Below are 15775 nucleotides of genomic sequence, written 5' to 3' on the forward strand. Positions count from 1 at the left end.
CATAATAAAAGCTTAAGAAAATCCAATCATTTCTCTAACCTTGAAATAACTTTGTCTGCATCAAATCACATGTGGCAGTTTCGTAACACATTTCGGAATATGATCATTCACAGCTCTTTCGGCAACCAGCTGTTTCACTGACGTCATCGCTCATTGATAGCGTGTTATTAACGAACGTGTCGTCATAATGAGCTTTTGGTCGCCATCTTTGCTCACTTGTTTACATTCTTATTTATTTCAGTTGCGTTTCTTGTAATTAACATAACTGGTGTCATGAATTAATTGACTTAATTCTCATGTTTTATTTTGATTCCTTCCTGTGTTTCCAAATACTTTTTTTTTTAATTTTTTCCTACCTTGTAGAGGTGTAGTGTAACCAGTGCACCTCTCTCAGTGCCCTGTAGGCAATTAGATGCACTCCCTTTTTGACCTTCTACTTTCTCGCAATTGAACCCAAGCGCTGAAGGGTCTTCCAGACCCCAGCGCAGTGTCATTTGACCCAAACTCCTAAATGCAAATCATCTGAAAATGCTCTAGTTCAGCCAAGCAGATTCTCTCTCTCTCTCTCTCCTCTCTCTCTCTCTCTCTCTCCTCTTAGAACATTACTTTTCCTTTATTTTTGTTGATATTTATTTCAGACAAGGAAAACCTCCCTCTCTCTCTCTTTCTATATATATATATATATATATGTGTGTGTGTGTGGTGTGTGTGTATATATATATGTATATGTATATTTACATATATAAATGTATATATTATATATATTTATATATATATATATATATATATATAGATATATATATATATATATATATACATATATATATATATATATATAGAGAGAGAGAGAGAGAGAGAGAGAGAGAGAGAGAGAGAGAAACAATGCATTTCATTTATTTTTGTTTGTTTATCTTATAATCAAATATCAATTGACATTTTAATGATGAAAAAATGAAAGAAATCAGACATTTTAATCTTTCTAACTATATGCAGCTCTACTCGCTGTTAAGTAGCAAGAGTCCGTGCTGGCATATAACCATCAATGTAACATATACATACGGTATATAGAAGAGAACTGAAAGCAAAAGAGAGAGAGAGAGAGAGAGAGAGAGAGAGAGAGAGAGAGAGAGAGATTTTCTTCGTCTGAAATAAAGAGCAACAAAAGGTAAATGAAAAGCAACGTTTAGAGAGAGAGAGAGAGAGAGAGAGAGAGAGAGAGAGAGAGAGAGAGATATTGGAGTCATTCGTTTAAGTGATAATTAGTAATAACAAAAAAACATAAGGTTCTTTAACATATATAATCAAGAAATTTGGTGATAAAACAATATATCAATTATCAGAATTAATTAATAATTAATAAAAAGCAGGATTAATTGTCAAGATGAAAGAACCAAGAAAAGCTATTTTCACAGGTAAAAAAAAATAAATAAATATCAAACCTTTAGAAAAGACAGGAATATTAAGAATAGATTAATTAATAGAAAAAGATAAGTCTGAGATAATGAGGCTCAAGTTCTCCTGGGCTGGAGATCTTAATGAGGAAACAATAAGTAAAAAAAAGGTCTGTAAATTTTATATCCAAACTTCCCTTGATAATCTGTTTTCATTTCTCCATTCCTTCGTATAACGGACCATGCAAAAGTGGTATGCATAACGGACTGGGGAAAAGTGGTATGTATAACAGACTGGGGAAAAGTTGTATGTATAACGGACTGGGGAAAAGTGGTTTGTATAATGGACTAGGGAAAAGTGGTATGCATAACGGACTGGGGAAAAGTTGTTTGTATAACAGACTGGGGAAAAGTGCTATGTATAACTGACTGGGGAAAAGTTGTTTGTATAATGGACTGGGGAAAAGTGGTATGTATAACGGACCATGGAAAAGTGGTATGTATAACAGACTGGGCAAAAGTGGTATGTATAACGGACTGGGGAAAAGTTGTTTGTATAATGGACTGGGGGAAAGTTGTTTGTATAATTGACTGGGGAAAAGTTGTTTGTATAACGGACTGGGGAAAAGTGGTTTGTATAACGGACCATGCAAAAGTGGTATGCATGACGGACTGGGGAAAAGTGGTATGTATAACGGACCATGGAAAAGTGGTATGCATAACGGACTGGGGAAAAGTTGTTTGTATAACGGACTGGGGAAAAGTTGTTTGTATAATTGACTGGGGAAAAGTTGTTTGTATAACGGACTGGGGAAAAGTGGTTTGTATAACGGACCATGCAAAAGTGGTATGCATGACGGACTGGGGAAAAGTGGTATGTATAACGGACCATGGAAAAGTGGTATGCATAACGGACTGGGGAAAAGTTGTTTGTATAACGGACTGGGGAAAAGTTGTTTGTATAATTGACTGGGGAAAAGTTGTTTGTATAACGGACTGGGGAAAAGTGGTTTGTATAACGGACCATGCAAAAGTGGTATGCATGACGGACTGGGGAAAAGTGGTATGTATAACGGACCATGGAAAAGTGGTATGCATAACGGACTGGGGAAAAGTGGTATGTATAACGGACCATGGAAAAGTGGTATGCATAACGGACTGGGGAAAAGTTGTTTGTATAATTGACTGGGGAAAAGTTGTTTGTATAACGGACTGGGGAAAAGTGGTTTGTATAACGGACCATGCAAAAGTGGTATGCATGACGGACTGGGGAAAAGTGGTATGTATAACGGACTGGGGAAAAGTGGTATGCATAACGGACTGGGGAAAAGTTGTTTGTATAACGGACTGGGGAAAAGTTGTTTGTATAATTGACTGGGGAAAAGTTGTTTGTATAACGGACTGGGGAAAAGTGGTTTGTATAACGGACCATGCAAAAGTGGTATGCATGACGGACTGGGGAAAAGTGGTATGTATAACGGACCATGGAAAAGTGGTATGCATAACGGACTGGGGAAAAGTTGTTTGTATAACGGACTGGGGAAAAGTTGTTTGTATAATTGACTGGGGAAAAGTTGTTTGTATAACGGACTGGGGAAAAGTGGTTTGTATAACGGACCATGCAAAAGTGGTATGCATGACGGACTGGGGAAAAGTGGTATGTATAACGGACCATGGAAAAGTGGTATGCATAACGGACTGGGGAAAAGTTGTTTGTATAACGGACTGGGGAAAAGTTGTTTGTATAATTGACTGGGGAAAAGTTGTTTGTATAACGGACTGGGGAAAAGTGGTTTGTATAACGGACTGGGGAAAAGTTGTTTGTATAATTGACTGGGGAAAAGTTGTTTGTATAACGGACTGGGGAAAAGTTGTTTGTATAACGGACTGGGGAAAAGTTGTTTGTATAATTGACTGGGGAAAAGTTGTTTGTATAACGGACTGGGGAAAAGTGGTTTGTATAACGGACCATGCAAAAGTGGTATGCATGACGGACTGGGGAAAAGTGGTATGTATAACGGACCATGGAAAAGTGGTATGCATAACGGACTGGGGAAAAGTTGTTTGTATAACGGACTGGGGAAAAGTTGTTTGTATAATTGACTGGGGAAAAGTTGTTTGTATAACGGACTGGGGAAAAGTGGTTTGTATAACGGACCATGCAAAAGTGGTATGCATGACGGACTGGGGAAAAGTGGTATGTGTAACGGACCATGGAAAAGTGGTATGCATAACGGACTGGGGAAAAGTGGTATGCGTAACGGACTGGGGAAAAGTGGTATGTATAACGGACTGGGGGAAAGTTGTTTGTATAACGGACTGGGGAAAAGTGGTATGCATAACGGACTGGGGAATAGTGGTATGTATAACAGACTTGGGAAAAATTGTTTGTATAACGGACTGGGGGAAAATTGTTTGTATAATGGACTGGGGAAAAGTTGTTTGTATAACGGACTGGGGAAAAGTGGTATGCATAACGGACTGGGGAAAAGTGGTATGTATAACAGACTTGGGAAAAATTGTTTGTATAACGGACTGGGGGAAAATTGTTTGTATAATGGACTGGGGAAAAGTTGTTTGTATAACGGACTAGGGAAAAGTGGTATGCATAACGGACTGGGGAAAAGTGGTATGCGTAACGGACTGGGGAAAAGTGGTATGTATAACGGACTGGGGGAAAGTTGTTTGTATAACGGACTGGGGAAAAGTGGTATGCATAACGGACTGGGGAAAAGTGGTATGTATAACAGACTTGGGAAAAATTGTTTGTATAACGGACTGGGGGAAAATTGTTTGTATAATGGACTGGGGAAAAGTTGTTTGTATAACGGACTGGGGAAAAGTGGTATGCATAACGGACTGGGGAAAAGTGGTATGCATAACGGACTGGGGAAAAGTGGTACGTATAACGGAAGGGAAAAATGGTCTGTAAAACGGTAGTAGGTTGGCCAGGGCACCAGCCGCCCATTGAGATACTACCGCTAGAGAGTTATGGGATCCTTTGACTGGCCAGACAGTACTTCATTGGATCATTCTCTCTGGTTACGGTTCTTTCCCTTTGCCTACACATACACTGAATAGTCTGGCCTATTTTTTACAGATTTTCTCCTCCGTCCTTATACACCTAACAACACTGAGATTACCAAACAATTCTTCCTCACCCAAGGGGTTAACTACTGCAATGTAATTATTCAGTGGCTACTTTCCTCTTAGTAAGGGTAGAAGAGACTCTTTAGCTATGGTAAGCAGCTCTTCTAGGAGGACACTCCAAAATCAAACCATTGTTATCGTGTCTTGGGTAGTGCTATAGCCTCTGTACCATGGTCTTCCACTGTCTTGGGTTAGAGTTCTCTCGCTTGAGGGTACACTCAGGCACACTGTTCTATCTAGTTTCTCTTTCTCTTGTTTTGTTGAAGTTTTTATTGCTTATTTAGGAAATATTCATTTTAAAGTTGTTACTATTCTTAAAATATTTCATTTTTCCTTGTTTCCTTTCCTCACTGAGCTATTTTCCCTGTTGAGGCCCTTGGGCTTATAGCATCCTGCTTTTCCAACTAGGGTTGTAGCTTAGCATTTAATAATAATAATAATAATAATAATATAACAGAAGGGAAAAAATGGTCTGTATAACGTACTGTGGAAATGTCGTCTGTATAACGTGCTGTAGAAAAGTGGTCTATAACGGAGGGGATAATCTGTATAACGGACTGGGGAAACGTGATTTATATAACGAACTGGAGATGGTTTGGGCATGCCATTCGCGCTCCCCAAGAGAGATTAGTTCACCAAACTTTCAACTGAGCTTCACAAGCACTAGGAGAGTTGGAAGACCCAGGTCTACATGGCTGAGGACTATGGAACGTGAAGTAAGAGATGATGCATGGCGAAGTATTGATTTAAAAGCTCAAGATAAAGACGACTGACGAAATCTAACCAAGGCCCTTTGGGTCAATAGGCATAGGAGGAGGTGATGATAACCTACTAGGGAAAAGTGGTATGTATAACGAGGGGGAAAGTGGTATGCATAACGGTTTTGGGAAAAGTATTTTGTATAACGGATTAAGGAAAAGTGGTTCGTATAACGAATTTCGGAAAATTAATTTTCTTAAACTTTCACCAGTTCCTTACGCAATACTTCCTCAATTTTAACTTAACTATATGTTCTCTACTACATGCAATAATGCTTGCAAATATTTGCACTATTGACATTGAATGCATCTTTACCTATACCTCTGTAATTTACACGATATTTTTTTCATTGTGTCTTTCTCTTTCTCAACAACTACTGTCAAGAGCATTTTTTTAAGTAATTGTCCATATTCTCACCATATTTATATCCTATTCCTTTTTATTTTACTTACTTTGGCCTTAAATACCACCATCAACTTGTGTAACATCACTGTATATCTACTACAACTGAAAAATCTCTTTTCATTTACATGAGAAACTTTTAAAATTTCATTAGTTAATCCTGCAACGCTTCCATTTTCCTTCCAAGGCTCTTAACGTACAAGCACTCCCCGCTGACCCATTGACCTCACCCTTTTTCACTCTCATATAAACAGCACTCAGTCAGGTATCATCAACCCAAGTATAGTTTCTCCTCGTAATCTTGCCTCACTTCTGAGTTACGCAACTCTAGTGTCCCAAAAATATTAATAGCCACTTTACTTGGATCTTCAGTGAAATCTCCTAGACAGCTGACGCCATTGCCAAGGCCTTTATCTTACATAATTATACTTGCTTCCTATTTAACATCAACGAGCGTCTTCATGTTTATTCAAGGAATTAAGGATCACCATTTACACCTGTCTCTGCTCTCACGACCTGCATGTTGGTCTCTGAGCCTAATGAAGAACTGGAGAGAGAGAGAGAGAGAGAGAGAGAGAGAGAGAGAGAGAGAGAGACAAATATACAATTTAAACATCTTGTTTGCTGCTATGAAAGCGAGGCAGTGATACAATCACTTATTTTTTCCTGATAGTAACATACTAATTCGTTCTCAAACTTCCTTTCACTTGAGAGTTTGGGTCATTTTAACCAAAATTGCCTAAAATATCGCAGTTAAATCGTTCTATTTTTCCTATGTAATCATATATCGTAGGTGTTTCATGTGAAAGGGTTTTTGTATCGCCATGATCAGCAAAGCTGTGCCAGTCAGGGCTACACATACTAGTCTGGTTTGCTGGGAGCGATCAGACAGAAGTCTCCCACCATCATCAATCCGCAGTTGGCCAGCGTGGGGATGAAAACTGGCCAAACCTCAAAGAAAAATAATTACATATCTGGGGACTTTGTCTTGCAGTGGACTAGAAACAGCTACATATTTTCTTGTTGTTGTTGTTAATGTTGTTGTTCTTCTTTCATTTTTTTGGCTGGCACCATAATGAATAGCAAATCTAATTAAGGTCTGATAACTTCATTATATATCCACGGGCTGTTGGGACATACAAACTAACACACATACATGAACGGAGAACACAAATACTCAAGAGAACATAAACCTAATTATCCAAGAGCAGACGCGCTGATATCAAAGTAAGCCGAGCAATAATAGCTTCCATGCATCTACCAGTCAGATGGCACTGTTGTAATGCCTTTGATAATACTGCCGGCGTTGTATTCAGGATTCTCTTCATTACTGTTGTTGTGCTCCTTGCCTGATTACTTGGTGTTTCTCTCAACCTGTTGTCGGGGCCTTGTTGGCGTTGCTGTTTTCAATTCAATCGTGAGATTGGTTATGTTCCTGATGTTGAACATGTCGTCAGTGTTTTTATTATTATCAATAACATTGTTCGAGATATCTTTTTAGTTGGTAAGATTGTTATCATTGATAAAGATGGTTTTAATGGCTTTGTTGATGTTGCTGTTTTCAATTCATTCATGAGATTAGTTATGTTACTGATGATGAAAATGTCATCAGTGTTTTTATTATCATTAACATTGTTAGATAAACTTTCCAGTTGATATAATTGTTATTATTGATAAAGTTGGTTTTAATGGCTTTGTTGATGTTGCTGTTTTCAATTCATTCATGAGATTAGTTATGTTACTGATGATGAAAATGTCATCAGTGTTTTTATTATCATTAACATTGTTAGATAAACTTTCCAGTTGATATAATTGTTATTATTGATAAAGTTGGTTTTAATGGCTTTGTTGATGTTGCTGTTTTCAATTCATTCATGAGATTAGTTATGTTACTGATGATGAAAATGTCATCAGTGTTTTATTATTATTATTATTATTATTATTATTATTGTTATTATTATTATTATTATTATTGTTATCATTATTATTATTAACATTGTTAGAGATATCTTTTCAGTTGGTAAGATTGTTATTATTGATAAAATATCTTGAGATCAGTAACAATGTTCATATGCTATTTATAAACTATGGAGACAATAGAACAGTATTACATGAATGATGATAATAATAATAATAATAATAATAATAATAATAATAATAATAATAATAATAATAATAATGAGCGTTTAAATTTTATATATTTTCCCAGAGAAAAACTAGGAACCGTTGCCTTGTTGCTCTCGCTTCTCCGAGAATATTTTTCTATTTTCAAGAAGAAACTTAAAAGAATTTACCTTTTCTGAGAATAGAAGCAAACAATCTCGAATGAATTATTTGAACTAGTTTATCAACCTTTCCCACTTGGGTACACTCTTAGCTTCTCTCTCTCTCTCTCTCTCTCTCTCTCTCTCTCTCTCTCTCTCTCTCTAGAAGGAGATAGGGAATGGTAAGAGAAGATGTTGATTATACAAGAATTTCGAGAGAATTTTTAGGTAAGATTCGTGTTTTTTTTTTTTTTTTTTTTTTTTTGGGGGGGGGGGGGTTCGCAACTCCTTTGACCTGTCTCTTCAGACGATTATTTTTTCTATCTTTAGTTTCTCCAGCTTATATATTGCCACTCAGTGATGGCACTTCACCTCCTCGAGACAAAAGAATTGCCCATGTTATTACAGTTCTTTTGTGTGAAACTTTCTTCAAGTATAGAACACTTCATAAGAAAACCTATATCTACTTCATCACTACATATTTATTTCCATGTAATATAATCTCTTCGTATTTTCTCTATTAAAGCTTTAAAGGTCACTCATAAATGGCAGAGGCAAGGGAGAGTGATAATGCCCTAGACTCCTAGAGACTGACCATATATGGTCAGCCCCCTAGCCACCTTCGTATCAAGCTAGGACCAGGGAGAGCCAGGCATTGGCTACTGATGCCCCAAACCCACCGTCCCTAGCACACACTACAAGAAACTCTCTAACTTAAGTTTAAATAGTTTATATAGGAGATATTTGTTTTAATGTTGTTATTGTTCTTAGAATATTTAGTTTTCCCTTGTTTCCTTTCCTCACTGGGCTATTTTCCCTGTTGGATCCTCCCCTGGCCTTATAGCATCCTGCTTTTCCAACTAGGGTTGTAGCTTGGCAAGTGATAATGATAATAATAATAATGATAATACATACATACATATACTAAAGCACTTCCCCCAATTTTGGGGGGTAGCCGACATCAACAAATGAAACAAAACAAATAAGGGGACCTCTACTCTCTACGTTCCTAAGTGGATCTCGAACCCGCATCCAGCAGATCACGAGACAAGGACATTTCCAACAGGCTACCACAACCCCTTACCTTTCAATCGAGAAGATTGTTATATCTTTCCATTTGCGTGAATAATATTATCTTTTAAAGAAGTGTTCTCCTCCCGTCTCTTTGCTCAGAGGACACTTCAGAGTGCCACCAAGATTACTCCACGGCTGGGTGCTTGTCAAAGTGGCTTTGGCGTAGATGTCTTCAAGTGGCGAGAGACAGTCTCGACTTCGCAAGGGGAACTGTCGTTTATTCAGTCTTTAAAGGCTTTCTTGGTCTTTCATATATTTGTCTGCATTTTTTTTAAATACTTATTGCTATATTATTTTTATCATTTTTCTATTTCGTACTTTCGTTTTTAAATAGTTAATTCTAAATCAGCCAGATATTTTTATATTGATATTTCGGTATTATTATTATTATTATTATTATTATTATTATTATTATTATTATTATTATTATTAGCTAAGCTACAACCATAGTTGGAAAAGGAGGAAGCTACAAGCCCTAGGGTTCCAACAGGGAAAGTAGCCCAGTGAGGAAAGGAAAAAAGGAAACATTTTCATTAATATTAGCTAAGCTACAACCGTAGTTGGAAAAGGAGGAAGCTACAAGCCCTAGTGTTCCAACAGGGAAAGTAGCCCAGTGAGGAAAGGAAATAAGGAAACGAATAAACTATCTATCAAAAGTAAGGAATAAAGAATATAAAATATCGTAAGATCATTAACAACAGCAATAATAATAATAATAATAATAATAATAATAATAATAATAATAATAATAATAATAATAATAATAATAATAATAATGATAATAATAAAGCCTCCTCTTTGAAAATAAATAAAGTATTAGAGGAATGATAGAAAAATGAAACGATTCATGGTTATTATTATTATTATTATTATTATTATTATTATTATTATTATTATTACATCCACAAATCATTCCTTTTTTCTATTCAATTTAGAAAAGAGGATGAAAAGAACTTTTATCTTAAGAAGCACAACAAAACTAAAACAAATACTCGCGAATTCTTTATCTAAATTATTTTATAAATTTTCCCTACTTGGGTACGATCTGGCCTCGCTTCAGTTTCTCATATTTTGACTCAATTCTTTATCAGCTTCTTACAGTTGACGTTACTTTTCTATCTTGTACAGTTCTTTCCATAAAGCTAACTTTGAGACCATCATAATTCTGTCATTTTAGTCCATACTGTCATGAGTGATGGGAATAATAATAATAATAATAATAATAATAATAATAATAATAATTGTTATTGTTATTATTATTATTATATTATTATTATTATTGTTGTTGTTGTTGTTGTTGTTGTTCTTGTTGTTGTTGCTGTTGTTATTGTGATTATTATTGTTATCATTATTATTATTATTATTATTATTATTATTATTATTATTATTTGCTCCATATGCTCCACATTGGTATGAGTGATGATAATAATATTTATATTAAATATTATTATTATTATTATTATTATTATTATTATTATTATTATCATTACTATTTACTCCACATTGGTAGGAGTAATGGTAATAATATTTAAATCAATTATTATTATCATTATTATCATTAGTATTATTATTATTAACAAAGCTACAACCCTAGTTGGAAAAGCAGTTTTCTACAGCCCCAAGGGTTCCTACAGAGAAAAATAACCCAGTGATGAAAAGAAATAAGAAAATAAATCAACTATATGAGAAATAATGAGTAAAAAATATAAAAAATCTTAAGACCAATAACAACGCTGAAATAGATCTGTCATATACAAAACCATGAAGAGAGACTTATATCAACTTGTTCAACATAAAGAAATTCGTTGTAACTTTAAACTTCTGAAGTCTTACCGACTCAATGTTCCTTTTTATTTAATAGCCACGAAGAATAATTCCTACAATTTCATGACATTCTGACTCGAATCTCCCTTCAAATCTAAGTGAGAATTTCGCAGTGACGATAAGACAATGTTTATTACACCAAGTTTTTTCTTCTTCAAAATCATTTGAATTATAGAGGAATTGCCATACGAGAGAGAGAGAGAGAGAGAGAGAGAGAGAGAGAGAGGAGAGAGTTGCCAGCAGGTCTGATAATATCACTAAACGCATGCATGAATATATTTAACGAGAGAGAGAGAAAGAGAGAGAGAGAGAGAGAGAGAGAGAGAGAGAGAGCTGCTAACGGGTCTAATAATATTACCAAAAGCTTGCATGAATACAATCAACGATGCGTATACATATTAGTATACGGTACATAAAGCTAGGGATTAACTCGTAAGAGAGAGAGAGAGAGAGAGAGAGAGAGAGAGAGAGATTCTAACGGATCTGGTAATATTGCCAAATATATGCATGAATACACTTAACGACATGTATACGTATTAGTATATAGTACACAAAGCTAGAGATTAACACGTAAAAGAGAGAGAGAGAGAGAGAGAGAGAGAGAGAGAGAGAGAGAGAGAGTTGCTATCCGGTCTGACAACATTACTAAATATATGCATATTACGCTACACAAAGTTGGGAATTAGAGATAAACACATAAAAAAGAGAGAGAGAGAGAGAGAGAGAGAGAGAGAGAGAGAGAGAGAGAGAGAGAGTTGCTAACTGGTCTGATGATATTACCAAATATATGCACATTACGCTACACAAACTTAGGAATTAGAGATAAACACATAAAAGAGAGAGAGAGAGAGAGAGAGAGAGAGAGAGAGAGAGAGAGAAGGGTTAGGGTTATACGGAAGAGTGATTTACTATGGCATAACTCCTCCTGTAGTCTTTGAAGGAGCCATCAATTACGCCGTTAAACTCACCTCACCCAAGACAAGTTCCAAAGCCTGACTATTCCATAGACAATTAGAACCTATTCTACAAACTTATGGCGTTAATCAGGGAAGGGGAGAGAGAGAGAGAGAGAGAGAGAGAGAGAGAGAGAGAGAGAGATAATATAGCACCCCTGAGGGAAGGACAAAACATTAAGCAGGGAACTATAGCGGAGAAATTTCCCATAACTCCTTGTTCGTCTGACTGCAGGGAAACAAAACCAGGAAAATTACTCCGGGAAAACAATGACAACAATCTATTGCAACAGTGTCCTGCTTTCGGCTCGTTGCTTGCGAATGGGGTGTAATGAGGGCGTACGTACTAACGCACACATGCAGACACCTAATTTGGGTATTCTTTGCGCTTTTTTTATGGTGGAAGTAATGTATTGAATATAGTTTATTCATATTAGGTTAATTAATTATTTTAAGTAATCTTGGATATATATATATATATATATATATATGTATACATATATACGTATATATGTACTGTATATATATATGTATATATATATATATATATATATGTATGTGTGTGTGTGTGTGTGTATAATAGATTACGAAAATGAAAAAAAAATTCACACTGCATTGTAGAATATTGAAATCTATAATACAAACGATTATATATATATATATATATATAAATAAACTATATATATATATATATATATATGCCAGGGAGAATCCACGGCCTACCAAACGTGAACTGAATGCCATACCGCTCAATCTAGTCCTCATAATGGCTTATTTCACCTTTACAAGGTAGGCAGTAGGGTTGCTGTATCCCTACACACACATACACACACACACACACACACACACACAAGCATATTCACATTGGTATATATATTGTACACGTGTGTGCGTGTGTGTGTTTGTGTATGTATATAACTATTGCCCAATCACATAATGTGACGCATGATGTTACTTGATAATAACCAGCACATTCCTACTCTCCATATGATGCACATGAAGTTCTCGATTTCAGTGCCATTAATTATTAACGCATTTCTTTTATAAAGTGAAGCCTCTTCCTTTATCATTTATGCTTCTGTATTTTTCCATTTTTTATTTATCTTATCTACTTTTATTTGCTTTTATTTTTTTTTTTACTTTTATTTCCTTTTATTTGGTTTTTCTCATTTGCTTTTCAATATATCAAAGAAGTTAACGTATTTCTCCAAAGATTATATGCAAAACACTGTTATTTACATCTTTGTGCATATTTTTGATAACTTTATGAGAAACTTCAGGCATTTTCCAAAAGAATGAGACCAACCTGACCTCTCTATGACAAAAATTAAGGCTGTTAGAGCAATTAAAAAAAATATATAGCAAAATGTGATTGAAAGTTCAACATACCTTGGGGATAAAAGGGTTAATACATAAGATTCTTCTTTTATTTTTACTTTATATAATTTCTATTATCTTTTGTGATTGTAGTTAATTATTTGTTTACGTTTATCAGCCAGTTCTAAAATATCAATATACAATTAATTTCTTAACGCAATTAATCGATAGATATTCTTTGTAATAAAGATGATTCTATATTTTTCAAAACTTATAATAATTTTCATAATAATAATAAAGAACTCGATTAATAAAATTCACTTTGTATTGGATATGGTTCTATATTTTTCTTAACAACTTAAGACAATTTTCATAATAATATTAAAGACATTATCAGCTTCCCTATATGATAAAGAGCAAGTGTCTTAATATATATATATATATATATATATATACTGTATATGTGTGTGATAAATTTTACACATTTAGACGTGTTTTTCATGTTCAAATAAGCCATATATTTTAATACATTAATGTATTACTAATAATATATATATATATATATATATATATCTGTCATGCTCTGGGCAAGAGGGAGTAGTCATACCCTCTGTGTGTGCGTGTGTGTGCATATCTATCTAAATATTTAGACCTCATTTTTGACGGCTCGGGTAAAGTAGTTTACTATTAATCTCGGACGAATGAAATGATATGAAATTGAATGAAATATATAGACAGCGAAAAACACAAACCACGTCCCAGTTTTCCTCAAAAAAAAAAAAAAAAAAAAAAAACTCCCATATATAAAATCTTGAGATATATAAAAAGTGAAAAAACTGTTCGAGGAATTTTCCATCTGAAACCATTAAAGCATTTCTCTGTAAAGTAGGGCTGTTCCGAAGTCGATTTGCTCTCTCTCTCTCTCTCTCTCTCTCTCTCTCTCTCTCTCTCTCTCCAATTCCGAAAGGCGTCAGTCGAAGGAAACCCCATGATCGAAAAGGATTCATCAGGACAAGCGAATCCTTCTTCCCTAGATTTTCCTGTCTCGTATGGGAACGCCATACATAGGTTGCGGTCGTTTGGTTAGGGAGGGAGGGAGGGAGGGAGGAAAAGAGGGAGACAGGGGGGGGGGGGAGAAAGGGAGAAGAGAAATTCCTTGAATCTCAATCTGGTTGGAATCTCCTCTGGAATGAACGTCATTCTAACAACAGCCATTGAACGGGGTCTCTTTTTAACATTTCGCTTTTCTTCTTGTTTTGACTTTCTCGTTTGTTTTCCTACGTGTTTTAGTCTCTCTCTCTCTCTCTCTCTCTCTCTCTCTCTCTCTCTCTCTCTGTGGGATGAAGCTGACTTATCATCAGATGATGGTAATTATTAACAGCTGGGTGTATTTGTGGCCGATATGCATACAGATGTAAATGCACAAATATTTATATATGTTTATATTTGTGTATGTATATATATATATATATACATATATATATATATATATATATATATGTATATATTTTTATGTTTTTGTGTGATTGTGTGTATATATACACACACATTTATATGAATATATGTGTCTGCATAGATATATGTATGTGTATACACATATAAATGTGTTCATGTATATACTGCCTATATATATATATATATATATATATGAATATATATATATATATATATATATACACATATACATATATACATTCATTGGTTTGTGCTTTACATTTAATACAAGCATCACAACAATAAACAATCCCAAAAAAAAAACAGTTCTCTTTTTACCATATTCATTTCACTGAAACCCAACCACACACACATGACACCAAGCGGAAGATTTCTCTAGTTTCCGTCTTCCTCGACTTTGAGTTGTGCTTTTGTTCTTATTCCCCCTCTTCCCTACCCTCGTTACCCAAGTTTTCCCTTCCTAACTGGGGAGAAGGTATCGAATTTACCCAAAGTTTCCAACCAGTAAAATTCGCCGGGGGAAAACCTGAAAGTCGGGAGCTGAGTTTCAATGTACATTTAAACCCGTCTGATGACTGAGGGATATCCTTTTCTTTTCTTTATTTTTTGTTCGCCTGATGTAAAATGAGATTCATTAAGGACACCTAATCACTAGAGGATTTTTATTACTCAATTTCCTCCTAAGGAAAAGAGTTATTTATCACTTTTAGTAGGTCAATACATTAAAATTCTTCCCTTCATTATTTCGTGGTCATTTAAAGATGGATTTTTCAACGCCACTTCCCAGTGTGCTGATAGACTCTTTAGCTATGGTAAGCAGCTCTTCTAGGAGAAGGACAATCCAAAATCAAACCATTGTTCTCTAGTCTTGGATATTACCATAGCATGTATACCATGCTCTTCCACTGCCTTGGGTTAGAGTTCTCTTGCTTGAGGGCACACTAGGACACACTATTCTATCTTATTTCTCTTCCTCTTGTTTTGTTAAAGTTTTTATTGTTTATATAGAAAATATTTATTCTAATGTTGTTACTGTTCTTAAAATATCTAATTTTTCCTTGTTTCATTTTCTTATTGGGCTATTTTCCCTGTTGAATCCCGTGGGCTTATAGCATCTTGCTTTTCTAACAAGGGTTGTAGCTTAGCAAGTAGTACTACTACTAATATTACTACTAATGCTAATAAT

The sequence above is a fragment of the Palaemon carinicauda genome, chromosome 8 (assembly GCF_036898095.1).
Source record: "Palaemon carinicauda isolate YSFRI2023 chromosome 8, ASM3689809v2, whole genome shotgun sequence".
NCBI classification, from domain to species: Eukaryota; Metazoa; Arthropoda; class Malacostraca; order Decapoda; family Palaemonidae; genus Palaemon; species Palaemon carinicauda.